Source organism: Patiria miniata, unplaced genomic scaffold, assembly GCF_015706575.1.
Source record: "Patiria miniata isolate m_02_andy unplaced genomic scaffold, ASM1570657v1 HiC_scaffold_9, whole genome shotgun sequence".
Lineage (NCBI taxonomy): Eukaryota > Metazoa > Echinodermata > Asteroidea > Valvatida > Asterinidae > Patiria > Patiria miniata.
The window spans coordinates 18,566,662-18,587,124 of NW_024037076.1; the positions used below are offsets into that span (position 1 = coordinate 18,566,662).

A 20,463-nucleotide genomic window follows, 5' to 3' on the forward strand; every position below is an offset into this window, starting at 1 on the left:
ACACTAGGGGCGCTGTTCACGATACCGATGTGCATCCTTTATGATAGCGCTTCGCTCGTACACAGGGCGCTGGGCCGGTGTCATAATTATGAAAATCCGACTCGTATGAAAATCGGACTCCTTTCCCCTATTATTGGTTGATCCTTCGCAAGTGACAGGTCCCTCTCCCATAATGGTCCTAAAAATGGCATAATAATCGTACTTATACGCCATGATGCGCAATACTACCAATGAGTCCGTAATTTCATTGAGTCTGCTATTCAGGCTATACACCGGGAAGCAGTTTAGGTGCAGGCCAGTAAGTCGGTCCGAAATTGCCTACGCCGGCCAAAAAAAGGATTTGCATGCCCTCAAATTCTTCAGTATTTGAGCATTTTGTGGGCCATATGAACTTGAGGGTTCGTACAAACTAAGGGTGAAAGCCGTGCACTGGAACGTGAGCTTGTATTTCTGTACAATTTGGATGAAATTGAGGCCCTAAAAGCGCCCTATTTTGTAATGGAGTGTAGGCAGTGTTTTTCAAAATGGCGATGGGCTTCAGGACTATTATAACGGTTATGATATTCGGATGGAAATTTCTCCCAAAAGTCATCAGATTGCCCTCAACAATTGAAAAGATAAAGAAAGATGATAAAATAAGCTTTAATTCTGATGTGTGTCTCGAACACCTTAATGGAGAGTTAAGTGTGAGTATTTTTAGTCTGACTTTCTGAAGTGGGGGCATTTATCATTGGGGTCTGTGGCAGTTGATTGTACCGTAGGGACACTTTTAAAACGTATCGACACTCTCGAACAGTAGGTGACGCTTTTCATCAATGCCGACTGAAACGACACGCTTTTCCGGCAGCCGATGTCGCCTGCCCCATTTTGCTTCGCGTATCCGGTATCCCCGCCTGGCTCGCTCTTAAAATCTGTAGCTTGTTGCAATGTGCACCCCCCTGCTATGCCACTGCCCTGCGGTAGGTAAAATCGGCGCTAAGAATATCAGTAAAAGGAAGAACAAAAATATCAAGCAACGCAGCATCTTTTTCTTCTTTTTTAAAATATTTTTTAGAGATCATCGAAATACTGCATCGTCACGTACACATTTTCATAAAGTATGACATCTCTGATGTGACCGAGAAATCCCCGAAGAAAAGACATCGGGTTTAATCAAGCGGAATCTGTGGTTCTGTATACCGTTACATTAAAGAAGCGGCCTACACGACATTGGTTCGCCCTATGGTATTAGATTATGCTTCATCTTCCTGGGATCCTCATCTGAAATCAGACATTCACCATTTGGAACGATTTCAAAGACAGGCAGTTTGATTCATCTACAACAATAATTATTACAGCGCATCGCCACGGTTACATCACTTCTAGGACCTTATTCGCGAGGTAGCATTTTTGTCGTGTTCCCTGAATGTATTTCATAAATTGTTAACTGTGGAATGGGATGGCGCCAGACTATTTATGCAGCCTTATTTTACTTTCATTTTTTTTAGACTGGCTTAAAACATTAGGGAATGTTTAATTGCAAATCTTACATTATTCATTTGAGCACACTAGAATTATTCAGTAATGTACTTGCTTTCATTTCTTTTCGCAAGTTCCAAAAGTGAAAATTTTCCCTCACTTTCAATTCAACATGGCCGACTCGTGAATAAGGCCCATGAGGGTGCAGTGAACTAATGCAAGTGAGAATTTCTACGCCAGCCAATTAGCATAAAAAGTGCCCCCACAACTTCTTTTGAAAAAAGGAAACCGTTTGGCTTTAAAAAGAGTTGAATTGTGTAAATAGCCGAGGATGGACTCCCTGGTTTTTGGGCTTCCATCTGAGAGCATATTTGATAAAATCACGGTTGAAAAATGGGTCCTATTTGCCTGAGAAAATGGATGGACGCCATTTGTAAAATGGCTACATGCACCCTTGGGAAGTATCACTTTTCGGGAGGTGAGTAAGTTTTGTTGTGAATATTAAAAAATGTAATTGGCTAACCCACCAAAAATTGAAAAGAAATAGGCAGAGGAAGGATAAGAAAATAATTTAATTTTTGTTTGAGAAACCCCAGTGATGTCGGCTTGCATGTTATTTGGCCCTGAACTTTGTTGATTTTACACAGTTTTTAATGGGGCTTGAATTGGTTCGGTGCACCCATGAATGGCTTACCCTTGAACAACCAAGTAAACATTTGAAGATTCAAATCAATTCGACATTTATTTTCACATTGACATCTTCGGTGACAATTCATACAGAAAAAAATATACGTTTAAACAAAACATTCTTCACAGACAGTATGTAATTAAGTGTAAATATTAAATGATGTCAACATAAAGGAAAAAGGTGAGGCACTGATTAACTATGCTCAACAAGATACGTAACAACACAGTTCTAGCAGAGGCCATTGTTACTACAAATATGCCTACTTAATCATCCCGGGGAAATCAACTGCATGCCAGAACCATAAACTTCAACAACAGTTTCTTCCCAGGACAGCCAATTAAGGATTGGAACAGTGTCCCACCAATCAGGGAAAACATCTCACTCAACATTGAGAGCGGAACTCCTCAAATTTTTAATGGTGGTTCCAAAGGCTGTTGAAAACACGTCCAGCTCCACGCCCAAAACTAACCAACAAGTTGGTGTGATGTTTCCTGATGGATGCTTTGCCAACTGTACCATTCAGGTTCAGATAATTCCAGGGCCTGAATGTGTAAACCAAACAACGAGCAATTTTTGCGTTTAATATTTTCAAAGTTAAGTTAGGAAAACCTGACTTGCTCCCACTTAAAACTCACCCTGTCTAACCATCGAAGACTAAGTCGGAAGAATAACACTGCTTGCTTCTTGAACCTAGTACTTGAGTACGGATCAAAGTGTGGCTTGATTATGTCAGCATGCAGCAAAGGGGGCCGTGCATACCTATGTTCCCCAATACCTATGTTCCCAAACCCTAACCCTCACCCATACGGATTTTGGGGAACACATGTATTGGGGGAAAAACATCGGGTAGACCCCGCAGCGCGAAGCACGCAGGCGGATTTGATGCAACCAACATTTTCGCCAGTGCTGATTCTGCATCACGTACCTACTCAGTTGCTCCCAAAACCCGATTCGTATGTTAGCACATGGTCTATAGTAATATTTGGGCTAAATGCACCGGGCACCCAAAACTACTGTTATTGAATAAACAAAAGTTCACGTGCATGATTTGATAAATTATTGATGACGTCATGGTGAGGTGAAGCATACAAATGCATTAACAATCGTGTCATTGGGTGTCAACACAAATCGTCCAATGAGGGCTCAAAGCAAAGACCACATTATAGAAACGGGCGATAAGACATAAAGATGGAGTTTTATTGATGCTTGGAACCCAGACCGAAGTTATAGTCCCCCCTCCAAAAAATAATAACGTGAATCACTAAGTAAATGCTGCATCTGTCTCATAAAAGTAAAAAGCTGTGTATTCTTTATCAACTCCTAAGTCGAAAGAAGAATGCGTGGAAGTTAAGTGTGCAACCCAATTCATAATTTCTTTTTCTCATTTAATTCGGCAAAATCATTTAACTGTAGGCCTACTGATGCAACAAGTTAAGGCCACCCTATACGTACAGCGCCTCTTAATAGTGTCAGATCTCAAACAGCTTTTCTGTATCCCGGGCGATTTAATTTGGATTAAGTTTCACACAAATTGAACACAGAATAATTAACTGTAGATTACATGTATACAGATTATATACAATTTACCAAAACAATATGAGTATATAGATGTAGTACATAGTACTAAATATTGTCATTCAGTGTACCCAGTGGTGGATAAAAAAAAAAGTCTAAGCAGAAGACGGTTGAGACATTTTTATACAAGAAAACAATAAACAAAACGGACTTGATAATCTTTACAACAACTCTAAACACGACCACACTGACGCTAGTTTTGTCAAAATATAGCGAACATGGAACTTCAAGGCAATGCCATGTCTTGATTGACAGTCCGTATTCTGTTTCTCCGCCATGCGGTACGGAGTAGTTTCCTCAGTCGTCTCTGGAACAACTTGTAGCGGCTGGTGTAGATGCAGGGGTTGACAACCAAGTTTAGGGAATTCAAGATGGAGAAGACGTAGTATAAAATGTTTCCGTAGTGGTCATTCAGTCCAAGGTTGAAGAGCAGGTACTCCGTCTCTGATGGCATGAAGCAAACCATGGAGGCGATGGTGATGATGATTAAAGTGTAGGCGACGTTCTTGCTGCGCCTCAAGACACTGTCCTGTTTGGCGGTCCGTCGGTAAGCTCGTTCCTTCTCTCTCAGAATCTGGATCACTCGGCAGTAGCACCAGAACATGACGACCAACGGCAGCAGGAACATGAAGAGATACAGGGCGATCCCACCCAAGACTCGGCTGTGTTCGGGGATTGAAAATAAACACCAGCCATAATGGGCATCGGCCAGCGCGAGCATGTACGTCTGCGATCCGAATCCTGCCAGCCACGGCAGCAGTAAAGCCGCTTTGTTGATGCCTCTCAGTCGGAACTTGGCGTACCACAGGGCGTGACACGACACGGCGTACCGCTGAATGGCTATCAGCACCAATTGAACATAGACGTGTAGTACATGCCCCACAAGAAAAACTCCGTGTACCAGATTTTGCAGTACAACTTGCTGGCTATCTGGCCGGTAGGCACGACCAGGTCAGCAGGGTGGAATAAAACTCTGGCGGCAAAGAATACTAGGACACCCATCAGATCGATGGCGGACTGGTGGAGAATGAGTTTATTGGTGGCGCTGTCTCTGGCTCTCTTGGAGAGAAACACAACACAGACGATGATGTTGCCTAGGAAACCGGCGATGGCGATCACGATATCCATCGCTCGGACAAATGGAATGACGTCATCGTGAAACGTATCCGAATAATTACTCTGGAAGTAAAGAGAAGAAAAACACCCTGTTTTATAAGTTTGTTTATACTTCTAGACCTACCGTACAAAATAACACTCCAAAGCCTGCGCGCTATTTCACAATACACGCGGTGACTTAATACAAGGAGCTTTATTTTTTCACGATGAGGCCACTAATCGTGTGGTTTTGTAGTTCGCTGGAAAAGTACCTGGATTTTCCCTTCTCTAAAACCAAGACGCGATCAAGTATAGGCCATGCAGATACGTTCGTAAAGACGTCATCTTTGTTTGTGTCCCTGCTGTGCACGGGTGTGTTATGGAAAACTCACCTTTATTGGCCCCATTTGTAGTCTGTAAAATCCCCCGTTCATCAAAACTAAACCTGAAAGGCCTATCGACGATGATCCACCCGGCCAACAAAACAACTGTGGGCTGATTTTAATGGACGCCCAGCGACATAAAGGCAGAATTTTCCGAAACCCTCACTCCACAAATTGTGTTAAGCAAAGTTAAACACAATTTTGCTATCACTTGGTAAGCATTGTGTAGAAGCCCAAGGATCAATGTTCAATTGCTGAACAGTGAACACTATCCCACATTGATTCCTTGAAACATGATTAGTATTTAAACATTATAACAACGTGAAATCAAGAAAGTGTTTAGAAAAGTGTTTAATTATGCTTAACCCAGTTTTTGCATTTGCATTGCTGGCTTTGTAACTTCGGTCCGTTTTGAATTTTTGTTTTCAACCGTAAGTAGTGTAGTAAAGTTTCATTTTCTTGAGCACTTAATTTCGTATTCCTCATAACCAAGGGCGGATCCATAATTTTTTTTTGGGGGGGGGGCCCAAAAAAATTGGTCCTCCAAAAAGTGGGTCCAAAAATTACGGCGTGGGGTTAGGGCCCGGAATTTTTTTGGACTCTAAATTCTCTGTGGTGCGATCTGAGGCAATTTCTGACCACTTTGACCAATTTGTTTTGGAGGAAAAGATGGTGGCGTACGCAGTGCTTGCCTGCCTTAATAGCGACGTCTTTAAAAAAGAAGAAGACATGTCCCCCGTTGGCCCTCCTGGATCCGCCCTTGCTTATAACAGAAACTTTAAAGAAAAAAAATCAGCATGCAAAATTGTGTCAAAATAATAATGTCTGAATAATAAACACTCCGCTTATTGCATTGAGCATTAAGTAAAACCTGGATAAGCCAGTAGGCCTACACTAGAGTACTGCTTTCTACACCCCCGCACCGACCTTTCAAGGAAACATATCTTCGTAGACACAGTTTCTCTTATATTCTGGTGCTTGTATTTTCTTACTGTACAGTTTGTGCCAAAAAAAATGCAACATTCAGAAAACAAATAATTAAAACCGTTTATCCCTAGATCCAGAAATACAATCAATTAAGTGAAAGAGTGTAAATTTCACTTGGGTCACTCACACCCTAGCCTATGCAACCCTGGCCAACCATAAGCCGACCACGAGACTGGGATCCGTGGATAACGGGTGAGACTAAGCTCGCACCCCTGATGTCACCAGCTTCAATGCCTGTTCAATGTGAGAGTGGCCGCAAGTAAAAAGTACACCCTTTCACTATCAATTGATTTTATTTCTGGATCCGTAGGGACCCAAATAGAATGGGGTCAAAAGGAGAGGGTTGAGGAATAGTCAGGCTTAATGAAATATATGGTTTAATGAATAAATGAAAATATTAAACAGTTTTTATTATTTGTTTTCTAATGTTGCAACTTTTAGGCAAACTCTGCATCTGTATGATACAATCTTGACCTCCTTTGACGCAAACGAAAGTCAAATTACACAGGAAGTTAGACAAGACAAGTTCAATGGGCGCAATACAATTAATACATTTTGCATTTAGAAGAAACTTTGAGAGCTTTTATCCAGTTCATTTACATGGGGGTAAAATGCTAGCTGCGTTGTAGATAACAGAAATACTTTGTAAGGTAACCCTAACCGCCCTGAATCCTTCAAAATCCTCTTTGCCAAAGTGGAGGAATTTGGAGGATTGAGGTTACATGGCAAAAGTGCGTTACTGCTGCACTTTGTCAAGGTCTTGGGCCAGACCTTTGTGTTGTTTTGCTCAGCCATAGGCCTGGTTATGCTTGAAATCCTCCAAACTGTTCCAGGATGTCACTGGCCAAGCCTCAACATACTGACAGTCACTGCCGCAGGATTTTGCAGGATTCAGGCAGTGGTCGCCCCTCCATACAAGGACCGTATTCAAGAAATAATGGAAGAGTTTGCAGGATTGAGGCTATATGCTATTTTTCCATGAGGCCAATTGGAGGATGTTGCAGGATCGAAGCTACATCCTATAGCAAAAAGGCCAAGGGAGTTTAGAAACACATTACAAGTGTTTTATACAGGTTTTATGCAGCCTATATGGAAAAGGTAGCCTGGACTATGGACCTTCAACAGTGTGGTTGTGATTCAGAAAAGTCCAAGGTGTATATTATAATTGCTTTCTAATATTTCCACAGTACAACCAAGGTCTCTGTACTCATGAATTGTTTTAATTGATTAAATTAATGTATTTACCTTCAACGTTAATTTTTTTAATTTTTTTTCCCAATTTCCACATAATATATTTTATTGCATTTTCAATTAGGAAATGAAAATTGTGCAGTTATATCAGGTTGGTAAACCGTTTTACTATTTGCTTTTTAATCAATGTCGTTGATCCAGGCTTCCAATTTGGCTTAAAAATAAGTTTATATCAACATAATGTCTTTACGGCAACCTGTAGTTTGTGCTTGTTTTTTCACCCCAACTTTGTGTGAAAATCAGCTATTTTAAAGAGGGGGAAAAGGAAACTGTTTTATTTCACTGCTGTACTGTAAAGCGCAAAGGGGGATGTGTGAGTTCACGAGATAATCGCCCGCGAAGTTCGCGTTCGCCGGCGAACTGGGGCGGGCGGCAATTATGTTTTTTTATGTAACCCATGTATAGTCAATGACCATTATGCGCATGCGTCAGTTTAAAAAAAAAATGAAATATTTTTTTATGAAATACAAAACATGTGTGTATGACGGTGTATGAAAAAAACATTGGCAGTAATGTGTTATTTAAGGACGCGAATGGGGATACTATAGTAGTTTCGTTGCAACGAAATTAGGAATTTCTAGTGTTTTTCTAAGAATTTCTCATCACGGCCCATATTTTCAAATAGTTTACTCAGGGTCTTGACAGTGTATGAAAAAAAAACATTGGCAGTAGTGTGTTATATAATGACGCAAATGGGGATATTGGTAGTTTCGTTGCAACGAAATTAGGAATTTTTACTGTTTTTCTTAGAGTTTCTCATCACGGCCCATGTTTTCAAATATTTCACTCAGGGTCTTGACAGTGTATAAAAAAAACATTGGCAGTAATGTGTTATTAGGGCGCAACATTAATTAACAGAATTAGGAATTTCCAGTGTTTTTCCTAAAATTTACCATGCCTATATTTTCACATTAGGGTATTGACGTTGTATACAAACATTGACAGAAGTGTGTTAAGGACGTTAAGAACAGTTCTGTTATTATTTTGTTAATAAAGTGGCAGTACAGTTTCATAGAAAATGAGACAAAAACCATAAGAAATGTTTTAGTGTTGTCCTAAGGGTTTCCCACCATCTGGCCCACGTTCAAACGTAATACTCTGCGGGTTCTTGACATTGCATTGGCAGTAATAGGGCACAAAGTAACGGGGCAATTTGTTGCACTTGACATGTTCAAGTTCACTCATGGTCTAGCATTGTAGTCAACTTACAAAGGAACTAGAGAAGAAATAAAAAGTATAGTGTTGTTTTTGGATTACCCGTTGTAATTACGTCGTTGTTTTTCTTCACATTGTCTAACTGCTTGCCGAAAAAAAAATAACAGGTAAATTTCACGCAGGATATTGTCTTGCTGGAATTCCTTGCACTTGACATATCTGAAATAATCAGTAAGATTGGCAGGTTATTTGGTGTTGTATAAAAGTTCGTTAGGGTTGTATAAAAGTTCGTTAGTATGGGCGTCGTTAGGAATTTGTTTTTAGAGGGGGCAAACTACAGTTTCCCCAAAAGCCCTGTGTGTTTTCCAGCGTATTCTCGATTCATCTTTTTTTTTCGAGGGGGGGCAGGGGCATCCACCAAACCATTATTTTAAACTAATATTTTATTTTCTGCTTTTCCAGAGGAGGCAAGCGACGCCCATGTTCACTAGACCTTATTAGAAATAGTTGACTGTTCTTGTTTTTGCTATTAATGCTAAACCCGTGACCTTCGGGAAGCGATATTTAAGCGGGCTCCTAGAGGCCTAGGCCTATGTATTTTAATGTAAACTGTTCAATCTGATGGTGCCACAGTCACACTATTTATTTCAATGTAGGATATAGGCCTACAATCCTGGCCAAATCTCGCTGGGCCCCATTCCCCCGGCCCAGTAGCGTATCCAGCTTTTGATGTCAGGGGGCACCAAAATGTTGTGTGTTTTTTCAGTTCTCCGGACACTTGACCTCCGTAAAATCAAAGCTTTCAAGTTGACACTGTGGCTGACTCGGGTGTTTTTTTTTTTTTTTTTTTTTTTTTTTTTAAATAAAAACGCTTTCTAATTAAAACATTTGCAAATACTTTAATTAGGAAATTTTCACCCGAAACGTCGTTTGATTCCCGCGCAAATTATCAATCTGTAAACATACGAATATCCGCCAGCCCGAAGTTATAAGCAGGGAAATTAAACAAAGCGTATTATGCAAGATAGATTAATTATATGACATTCCACATAATCAGAAATGCTCATAAGAGCAATAAATGAAGGAACCCAATTAATAATTCGAAATAAAAATCTCAAACTAACCATACAAATATTTACAATGCATGCTATGGAATGAATTCACATATCGGATCTCGAAAAAATTTCAGAAAATAATAAAACAAAAATTCAGTGGAATTCTTAGACAGTCAGTGTGAAAAATGCAAGGCAACGAAAAGAGTGAAACCAATGAATGAATGGAAATAAAAATCTTGAACTGTACAAATGTTTATATATATGTCGAACAAGGAAGGGAAAAGATCCGCACAAATCTGGAAAGACTGAAGGAGATATATAGGGGGCTTACTCAATGGTTAGACAGTCAATTCAAAATATAGACAGATTAATAGGTAAAGTAATGCAAAGAATGAAACCCAATGAAATAAACGGGGAAACATCTTTAACTATAAAAACATAATTAATACTCAGTTGCACCGGCGAAATTTCACGGATTTCTTCAAAATTTCACGGAGAATTGGCCAAAAATTGAGAAGAAAATGAAAGATGATGAAATAAGCTTTAATTTGATGTGTGTCCCGAACACATTGGAGAGTTGTGAGTATTTTTCCCGAATTTCTGAAGTGGGAGCATTTACCATTGGGGTCTATGGAAGTTTATTTACTGGTCTGCAACCCTAGTGCATTTTGTTGAATGGAACAAGCGCAACGAAAGCCGTGCTATCCAAGCTGTACAGACTAATGATGAGCAAACCCGACCCGGAGAAATTACCCGGAGAAATTAATAACGTGGGAACTTGATAGTGCGCTCGGTGGCCACACCACACAATGGGCTTCGGTCACAGTGACTGTCAATAATATTGCATCACCTCAATTTCTTAACTGTTTCGGTTTATTTCGGTTTATTTCGGTTTTTTCAAAAGATGGCAAAACCGAAACCGACCCGACCCGACTGAAAAGATGGACAAACCGACCCGACCCGACTGAAAAGATGGACAAAGTTGGACAAACCGACCCGACCCGACCCGAAGTCGGTTTCGGGTCGGTTTCGGGTCGGGTTTGCACATCATTACTCTCGATCAACCAACTGAGTATGACAGAGAGAGAGAGTATTAATTCGTTATTACGGATTACTAATTCGTTATTACGGATTATTAATTCGTTATTACGGATTACTAATTCGTTATAACGGATTATTAATTCGTTATTACGGATTATTAATTCGTTATTACGGATTATTAATTCGTTATTACGGATTATTAATTCGTTATTACGGATTATTTAATTCGAATTAAGTCTGATGTTCTCACACGTGGAGAGCACGTGACCAGGGGCCTATGTATATAGCGCCGCTAGGCGGCGCTATCTTTGCATACGTTTGCTTTACACCAGCACCACTCATGTGCCATACTAAGTTGCCGAGTAATGACTCAGAACGTATTAGTAATTCGTAATAACGAATTAATAATCCGTAATAACGAATTAAATAATCCGTAATAACGAATTAGTAATCCGTAATAACGAATTAAATAATCCGTAATAACGAATTAATAATCCGTAATAACGAATTAGTAATCCGTAATAACGAATTAATAATCCGTTATAACGAATTAGTAATCCGTAATAACGAATTAATAATCCGTAATAACGAATTAGTAATCCGTAATAACGAATTAAATAATCCGTAATAACGAATTAATAATCCGTAATAACGAATTAGTAATCCGTAATAACGAATTAAATAATCCGTAATAACGAATTAATAATCCGTTATAACGAATTAGTAATCCGTAATAACGAATTAATAATCCGTAATAACGAATTAATAATCCGTTATAACGAATTAGTAATCCGTAATAACGAATTAATAATCCGTAATAACGAATTAGTAATCCGTAATAACGAATTAATAATCCGTTATAACTAATTAGTAATCCGTAATAACGAATTAATAATCCGTAATAACGAATTAGTAATCCGTAATAACGAATTAAATAATCCGTAATAACGAATTAATAATCCGTTATAACGAATTAGTAATCCGTAATAACGAATTAAATAATCCGTTATAACGAATTAGTAATCCGTAATAACGAATTAAATAATCCGTAATAACGAATTAATAATCCGTTATAACGAATTAGTAATCCGTAATAACGAATTAATAATCCGTAAATGGGCTAATGGGCTTTCGTAAATGCGCTAATGGGCTTTCGTAAGAGAGAGAGACGATGGTTTTGCAAAAGAATTCATGCCACGTGTGTATTAAGGGCAGGCACAAAAAGTGATCACTTCTTCCAAGCCAGGTATAATGTTTCGGGTCGGTTTGGCCTGGTCAACCCAACCCAATGCACATCATTAGTACAGACTTACTAGCATTTCTACGGAAGCAAGTGATCGTTCTATACAGGACTTAGGCCTAATTAGTAACAGGATTTTTCAGCGGAGCGGGGGGGGGGGGATTTGAAATGGTCATTAAAGGTGGTCGTTGTATACAGTGGGTCGCTAAGGCAGGTTTGACTGTAATACACTCGAACATACCTATCCAGGCACGCTATATCATCAATTCTGTCTCAACAGAATTCTGCATTCAGCAATGTTTTAGCTTCGCCCCATTTCCACGTCGCCCCATGTCACTTCGCCCCTAACCACTTCGCCCCATCCCCACATCGCCCCATCCCCGCTTCGCCCCATCCCCACTTCGCCCCATCCCTGCTTCGCCCCATCCCCACTTCGCCCCATCCCCACTTCGCCCCATGTAGATTGGTTCCTCCAAGAGTGAAATTAGGATGTCAAAGGTATTGTCGTTCTCAGATAAGTGGGAGACGGGTTGGTATAGCCGGGTTGGAAACAAAGTTGGATCTTTTACTTCAAACTTTTTTCTCGGTAGGGGAGAGTGATAGCTTGAGGGTTGGTTATGAATTGTTCATTTGGTGGGCTAATTCTTTCCGTTGGTTAGCAATTAGTGAATCTGTTGGAATTGTTTTTAAGCCAATAAAATAGATGAGATTTTTTTTTTTTTTTACATGTAACAGCTGGGGCGAAGTGGGGATGGGGCGAAGTGGGAATGGGGCGAAGTGGGAATGGGGCGAAGTGGGAATGGGGCGAAGTGGGGATGGGGCGATGTGGGGATGGGGCGATGTGGGGATGGGGCGATGTGGGGATGGGGCGATGTGGGGGATGGGCGAAGTGGTTAGGGGCGAAGTGACATGGGGCGACGTGGAAATGGGGCGAAGTGTCCGACATTCCCTTTAAGCATATATCGTTCAACTACTGACGCAGGTTTGATGTTCCAGTATTATACAGTGAGTAAAATATATTTGGTACAAATTATAATTCGACTCGTCAATGCTAGCTGTGTGTATACTACGACATCTTTAATGTGTATCGGCCCATGATCTGGATTTTTGAAATGGAATTTATTTATCCCATCAAAAACGACGTATAAACTTTAAAAGTCGACTATAATATACGATTCATAATATACATGAGAGAAGTTATGAACATGACAACTTAATTGAAATTATTCCTAAGTCGACCTGTGCGACATTATATCAAGCAACATTGGATCCTCAATATAAATAAAAGAGGAAATATAATAATAAGTTAGTGTGTTTTGGTGCTTGCTGCGTATAATAAACAGTACGAATAAACCCGATAAACTATAGATGAAGAGTTCCACTGTGATTTGGCTTTTGATTGTGGGAAGGATTCCGAGTGTTATTAGACAAAAACATCGGAAGTAGGCCTTCTCAGTCACATTACTCGGACACTCTCGATAGAAGTGACATTTAATTGAATGTACACGAACCATCGGTACCGATGGTTCGTGTACAAACCAGAATGAGCCAATAAGACAACAGCGCCGATGGTTAGTGCACTGACAGATACAAACCAATGAGAGAGCATACAATCACTGGTGGTCATCGGCCCAGTGACCTTGCCTAGCTCAGCTATCAGTGAGATTTACGTAACGTTGCGTAACAAAGTGTATGTGGGGAAACTGTGGCCAGGGCCCTGGCCCTGCACAAGGCCATGCATGTGCATGCTATCTTAATATGTTAATGTAACGTACACTTTGTACAGTTGAAACCTTATAATTCTTTGCTTCTATTTCTGGACAAAGGTTTGCTGCTTGCACTTTAATATATTAGTTGGACATGGTTGTACGGAAACTTGGAGAACGAAAATCTAAACAGGAATATGCTGAAATGTAGCGCTCACTGAGAAAGAGAACTGGAGTTCACATGTACATGTCAACCGTGCAGACAAGTTCTGGGAGAGAATATTCAACCGACGGCGAGATTACCAACACAAGCTACAGGATTTAATGTCTTCATTATCTGGGCAATTCCACCATGATTGACATTACATGTATCAAATCAGCTCTAATGTCTAAACAATTACAGCCAACTGAACCATGTTTGGCAAGGGGGTTACTAGGACCTACATACACAATACAGTATTGAATCTTTGAAATTTCATGGTTAGCTTTTTTGACTTGGGGGGTTGTTTAGTGCCGTGATAGTCCGAAAATTTGGGACTCTCAATACTGTGTATGAGAGTCCCAAAACAGGAACTAGCGGGAACTATTCTCAATTTACTACACATCTCTCCATAGTCAAGCCACCAGACTATTGACTTTGAATGAAATGAGGTCAGTCTTTTCAAATAGTTGGACCATGGTTGAACATGTACCAGTCCAGTATTTAGCCCCATTTTGAAATCACTTGACTTCCCTCTCATGTGCAAAATATTAAAGAAAAGTCTCCTTTAAAAATTGAATTGAGTCTGCAAACTTGGTTGGTGAAATACTGAGGACATTTTCTTTGCCCCAGTGGAATTTTTGGAGAAATTTGCTGGCTAAACTGTGAGTAAAGTGGGCCTGATTTAGTTTTGCACGTTTCAGAGCACTCCAGAGCCCTGATTGGTGCTGTGACTGACATTAAAAAAAGCGATGCAACCCAAAAGTGTCAAACATGTTTTTTAAATTTCTCTTCAGGTTAAAAGTGCTGCAGATCAAAATCCATTAGAACATTAGAGCTAATAGGGTTACTAACGCATGTAGTAAGATGGGGGGAAAAATCATGAATTTTGAATGAATATGCCTGTTAATATAAAACAAATTAACACCCGATTAAAATAGCCTCGTCTGTCAACAATAGAAGTTGATATACCTAGACCCCGTGCTAAGAAAACAATGAAGGGCAGATTTTTATTGCTATCTTGAATGCTTTTATGGAAAAAAGCATCGTTTTTTGGTGACTGACATTACACTAAGCCTAAGACCGTCACTGACATTACATTTTTACTAATTTTGAATATCAATTCAGCTCTTATGTGTAAACAATTAAAGCCAACTGAACCATTGTTTGGCATGGGAGTTACTGGGACCTGAATACACAATACGGTATTGAAAATTTAAAATTTCATGTTCAGTTTTTCCAATTAGAGTGGTAGTTTACTGTCGTGACTGACATTACAAAAAGCGATGCAACCAAAAAATATCAAACATGTTTTTCAAATTTCTTTTCAAGTTAAAATTTCTACGTATTTAAATCCATGCGAGCATTTTAGCTTATAGGGTAACCAACACATGTAGTAAATGAGCAAAACTTTCATGATTTCTTTTAATATGCAAATAAACCTCTGTGACTGACATTACCGTGGATGACGTTACGCATTAGATTCATTATACCTGTTATATTATAACATTATTATAACAACAAATTAACACTAAAACAATACAGAGAAGAGAAGAGTAAAATGACTGTTTATGCTATATTTTAAGGAATAATTGTAACTTTAAGATGATTAAAGGTTGGAACATGGAGTGTACAAAATACACTAAATACATACAAGCGCATTACGCATGACTGACACTTTTATTGAATTGACAAAATCTTTAAATAACAATTATTTGCCCGCTTGGTAACATTGTTGCCGGGTTATTTTGACCACCTCACAGCCGGGGCGGATTCCCCTTTCTTCTCTTGGCACTAACATGCTGCAAATTCACGCCCCCCCCCCCCCCCGAGTGACGAAGAAAATACATAGAGCAACTGTTCATAAATAAACACTAGAAATTTCATGATTATAGGGCAAAGGGTTCTGGAATTATGGCTAATTAATTATTCATATGTACGAATGATTATTCTTCTCTTGGCACTAACATGCTGCAAATTCACGCCCGCACCCCTATTTTGCCTTCCCGCACCCCTTTCTTCTCTTGGCACTAACATGCTGCAAATTCACGCCCCCCCCCCCCCCCCCCGAGTGACGAAGAAAATGCATAGAGCAACTGTTCATAAATAAACACTAGAAATTTCATGATTATAGGGCAAAGGGTTCTGGAATTATGGCTAATTAATTATTCATATGTACGAATGATTATTCTTCTCTTGGCACTAACATGCTGCAAATTCACGCCCGCACCCCTATTTTGCCTTCCCGCACCCCTTTCTTCTCTTGGCACTAACATGCTGCAAATTCACACGCCCCCCCCCCCCCCCGAGTGACAAAGAAAATGCATAGAGCAACTCTTCATAAATATACCCAAGAAATTTCATGATTATAGGGCAAAGGGTTCTGGAATTATGGCTTATTAATTATTCATATGTACGAATGATTATTCTTCTCTTGGCACTAACATGCTGCAAATTCACGCCCGCACCCCTATTTTGCCTTCCCGCACCCCTTTCTTCTCTAAGCGCTAACGTGCTGCAAATTCACGCCCACTCCCCCGAGTGACGAAGAAAATGCATAGAACAACTCTTCATAAATATACCCAAGAAATTTCATGATTATGGGGCAAAGGGTTCTGGAATTATGGCTAATTAATATTCATATGTACGAATGATTATTCTTCTCTTGGCACTAACATGCTGCAAATTCACGCCCGCACCGCTATTTTGCCTTCCCGCACCCATTTCCTCTCTAAGCACTAACGTGCTGCAAATTCACGCCCACTCCCCCGAGTGACGAAGAAAATGCATAGAACAACTCTTCATAAATATACCAAGAAATTTCATGATTATGGGGCAAAGGGTTCTGGAATTATGGCTAATTAATATTCATATGTACGAATGATTATTCTTCTCTTGGCACTAACATGCTGCAAATTCACGCCCGCACCCATATTTTGCCTTCCCGCACCCCTTTCCTCTCTTTGCACTAACGTGCTGCAAATTCACGCCCCCTCCCCCGAGTGACGAAGAAAATGCATAGAGCAACTCTTCATAAATATACCCAAGAAATTTCATGATTATAGGGCAAAGGGTTCTGGAATTATGGCTAATTAATATTCATATGTACGAATGATTATTCTTCTCTTGGCACTAACATGCTGCAAATTCACGCCCGCACCCCTATTTTGCCTTCCCGCACCCCTTTCCTCTCTAAGCACTAACGTTCTGCAAATTCACGCCCCTCCCCCGAGTGACGAAGAAAATGCATAGAGCAACTCTTCATAAATATACCCAAGAAATTCCATGATTATAGGGCAAAGGGTTCTGGAATTATGGCTAATTAATTATTCATATGTACGAATGATTATTCTTCTCTTGGCACTAACATGCTGCAAATTCACGCCCGCACCCCTATTTTGCCTTCCCGCACCCCTTTCTTCTCTTGGCACTAACATGCTGCAAATTCACGCCCCCCTCCCCCCCCCCCCCCCAAGGGGCGAAGAAGATGCATAGAGCAACTCTTCATAAATATACCCAAGAAATTTCATGATTATAGGACAAAGGGTTCTGGAATTATGGCTCATTAATTATTCATATGTACGAATGGTTATTCTGGTTTGTGTACGCTGCGTATATGGGAAAATTCGCATGGCACCGGGAAATTTTTCGCTGCGCAACAACCCCTGGTCTGATTTTTATATTTTTTTGTTGTCAAAAGATGCTCAAGGCTCGAGGCTAAAAAGTCATAACAGCTCAGGTTGCGAAAAAAATTGTTTAAAGGCTATCGCGGAAAAAGTCGAGGGGGTGGCGAATTCCGCCCCGGCTCTTTTAGGGTAAAAAAACCCCCACATTTTTGATTTCTCCTTCGTTACATCAAAAGTAAAAAACTACGCTGGGTTAGGTTTATTTTTCGCCAAAATGAGGGGGACGTGAGGGAACACGTATCTGCCCCGCCCCGGAAATCAGTATCAACATTTCTAAAATTATATCATGAAAGTGTGCTCCGTGGAATATGGTGGCGCAAAGGAACTGCTTTTGGTGAGGGGGGGGCATGTACAGCTTACATGTTTAATTGTTTGCAATTGCTTTTTTCATTAAATGTATGTATTAATTCATGTTATAGGGGATTCCTACTCGACAAGCTCTGCTTTTTGGAAATACCCTTCCTTCATCTCTAATTTAAAAATAATGCGCTCAAAGTCTATAAATATATTTCTTAAAACCAGTACCCTATCAATTCCTTAATATATTACATAGTGGTGTTTCCTAACTTGGCACACTTCGACGTTTACCTTGACTTTCCTCATGTAGTGTTGCCAAACTTATTTGTTGATAAACTTCAAATTCAGTCCGTGAAATACTGGTACTTACACCTTATTACTGCGGCGGTTTATACCTCTGTAAACTATTTCGGTGTCATGAGATTATATTCCGAAATTCAAAAACGGTGGCATCCGGAAATTGGGCACACAAACGGCTGAATGTTCCCTAACGTGGCGCACTTAAATAAATATCGGAAAATTCCATTGAAGAATTCTGTAAAGTTGATAAAATCTGATAAACCATTATTATATACCCAACTAGAAGTTTGTCACAAAATTATTTCCTCATTTTGGGGGGATATTTTCAAAGGGTTTACCCATGCACTTTGCAATAAAATAGGAAAATCATGTCGAAATAATGTTTTGTTGTAACTTTGTAACAGGAATCGGATTAACTCGTGATTTAGGAACGGGAGTGTTTAGAACTCGATGAAATTATACCGGTTTTTGTGAAAGTTCAGTACAAAACTGTTGCTCTAGATAGCGCGACAGACGAACAAACAAAGTACACCACGCGTCAGTGGCGGCGCCATGCTATGTTACATCATACATCAACAAATATCTATTTATGCCTTGAATATGGGATTTAATGGTAATAACACCAGTCCAGTTAAAATGCATAGAACAACAATTGATTGTTTGTTGGTTTATAAAACAGGTTTGACAAAAATTAATGATCAGTAATAACAGATTAATTAAAATAATCACGGCCGGACCATTTGGAATAACCATAGAGCAAGGAATATGAAAACATTAAATCTTTTACAGTTTTAGCTTGTGTAAGCATGGAGGTGTTCCTTCCTCCATGGTGTAAGTAATCTCGCCGTCGGTTGAATATTCTCTCCCAGAACTTGTCTGCACGGTTGACATGCATGTATTACAACTCCAGTTCTCTTTCTCAGTGGGCGCTACATTTCAGCATATTCTCGTTTAGATTATCGTTTTCCAAGTTGTATTTTTCTATTCCTTCCTCCATGGTACAACTATAGGTCCTTGCTATACAACCAAGTCCAAGTAATATATTATAGTGCATGCAGCAAACCTTAATGTCTGGAAATAGAAGCAATTAATATAAGGTTTCAACTGTACAAAGTGTACGTTACATTAACATATTAAGATAGCATGCACATGCATGGCCTTGTGCAGGGCCAGGGCCCTGGCCACAGTTTCCCCACATACACTTTGTTACGCAACGTTACGTAAATCTCACTGATAGCTGAGCTTGGCAAGGTCACTGGGCCGATGACCACCAGTGATTGTATGCTCTCTCATTGGTTGTATCTGTCAGTGCACAAACCATCGGCGCTGTTGTCTTATTGGCTCATTCTGGTTTGTACACGAACCATCGGTACCGATGGTTCGTGTACATTCAATTAAATGTCACTTCTATCGAGAGTGTCCGAGTAATGAACACAGCCTTGGAACTATGGTTTAGATTTCACTGCGTAGGCCTAGCATTTGGGGGAAACGGAAAAGGGACTCGACTACATAATTACACTCCTAGAAAAAAAATACGCGGTATTAAGCTTAAAGATATAAGAAACGGGTGCTTACCATGCTGACTTATGCATATAAACTCAAGCGTTGGACGTGTAGGCCCTATTCAGGCAATCAATTGACGGACTGTGGATGTGTGAAATGACGGTGAAGCGTTTGCCACTCCCGGGATCCCGTCTCTCCATGCATAGTAGTCGCATCCTAATGGCAGTGTCTTAAGTAGGCTTTGTCTTACAGTTACCTATACTTGCACACAAAGGCGTAGACGTATAGCTACAGTCATCCATTCGGGCACGTGAAGTTATCAAGCAGAGAGGAGTGACATCGAAGGTGTACCGTGCGATGCACGCATGCGCCCGAGTAGCATATACAAAACCGGTCTGGAAATTTGCCCCGTTATAACTTCGCTTTGTGTTCGTTTGTTTTTGCGTGTTCCTTTGAAGTCGTGAAATCCTTGTCCTCAGCACTATAGTAAGAAGGAACTTTCTCACATTGAAAAAAAGTCAGGTAGAGGCCTACGTATATTTTCTGGAGGGAGGTGTGAAATGTTCCAACAACAACCCATCACCTACTAGGCCTACTTGCATAATCGAAAGAAAACGGGAGCACTCTCATACGTCATGATGCCTGTCTGAACTAATTCCTTTTGGGGGGAGGGGGTGGTTTGTACTGACACTCTTTGAATATAAAAAGACGTTTACATCTCTCAGTTCAAAACTCGGGGAAACGAAATGATATCAAGCGCTTTCACTCATATTGGCTTATTCAGACGGTCCACGCAAGTCGTTCTGAAGCTTGGTGCCGGCATTGCAGAGAACCTTAAACGTCT

General features: G+C 40.1%; 1 pseudogene; it reads right to left on the bottom strand.

Annotated features, from left to right (window-relative positions):
- Positions 1-2,228: 2,228 nt before the first annotated feature.
- Positions 2,229-19,749, bottom strand: LOC119720067 (annotated as a pseudogene).
- Between the last annotated feature and the right edge of the window lie 714 nt (positions 19,750-20,463).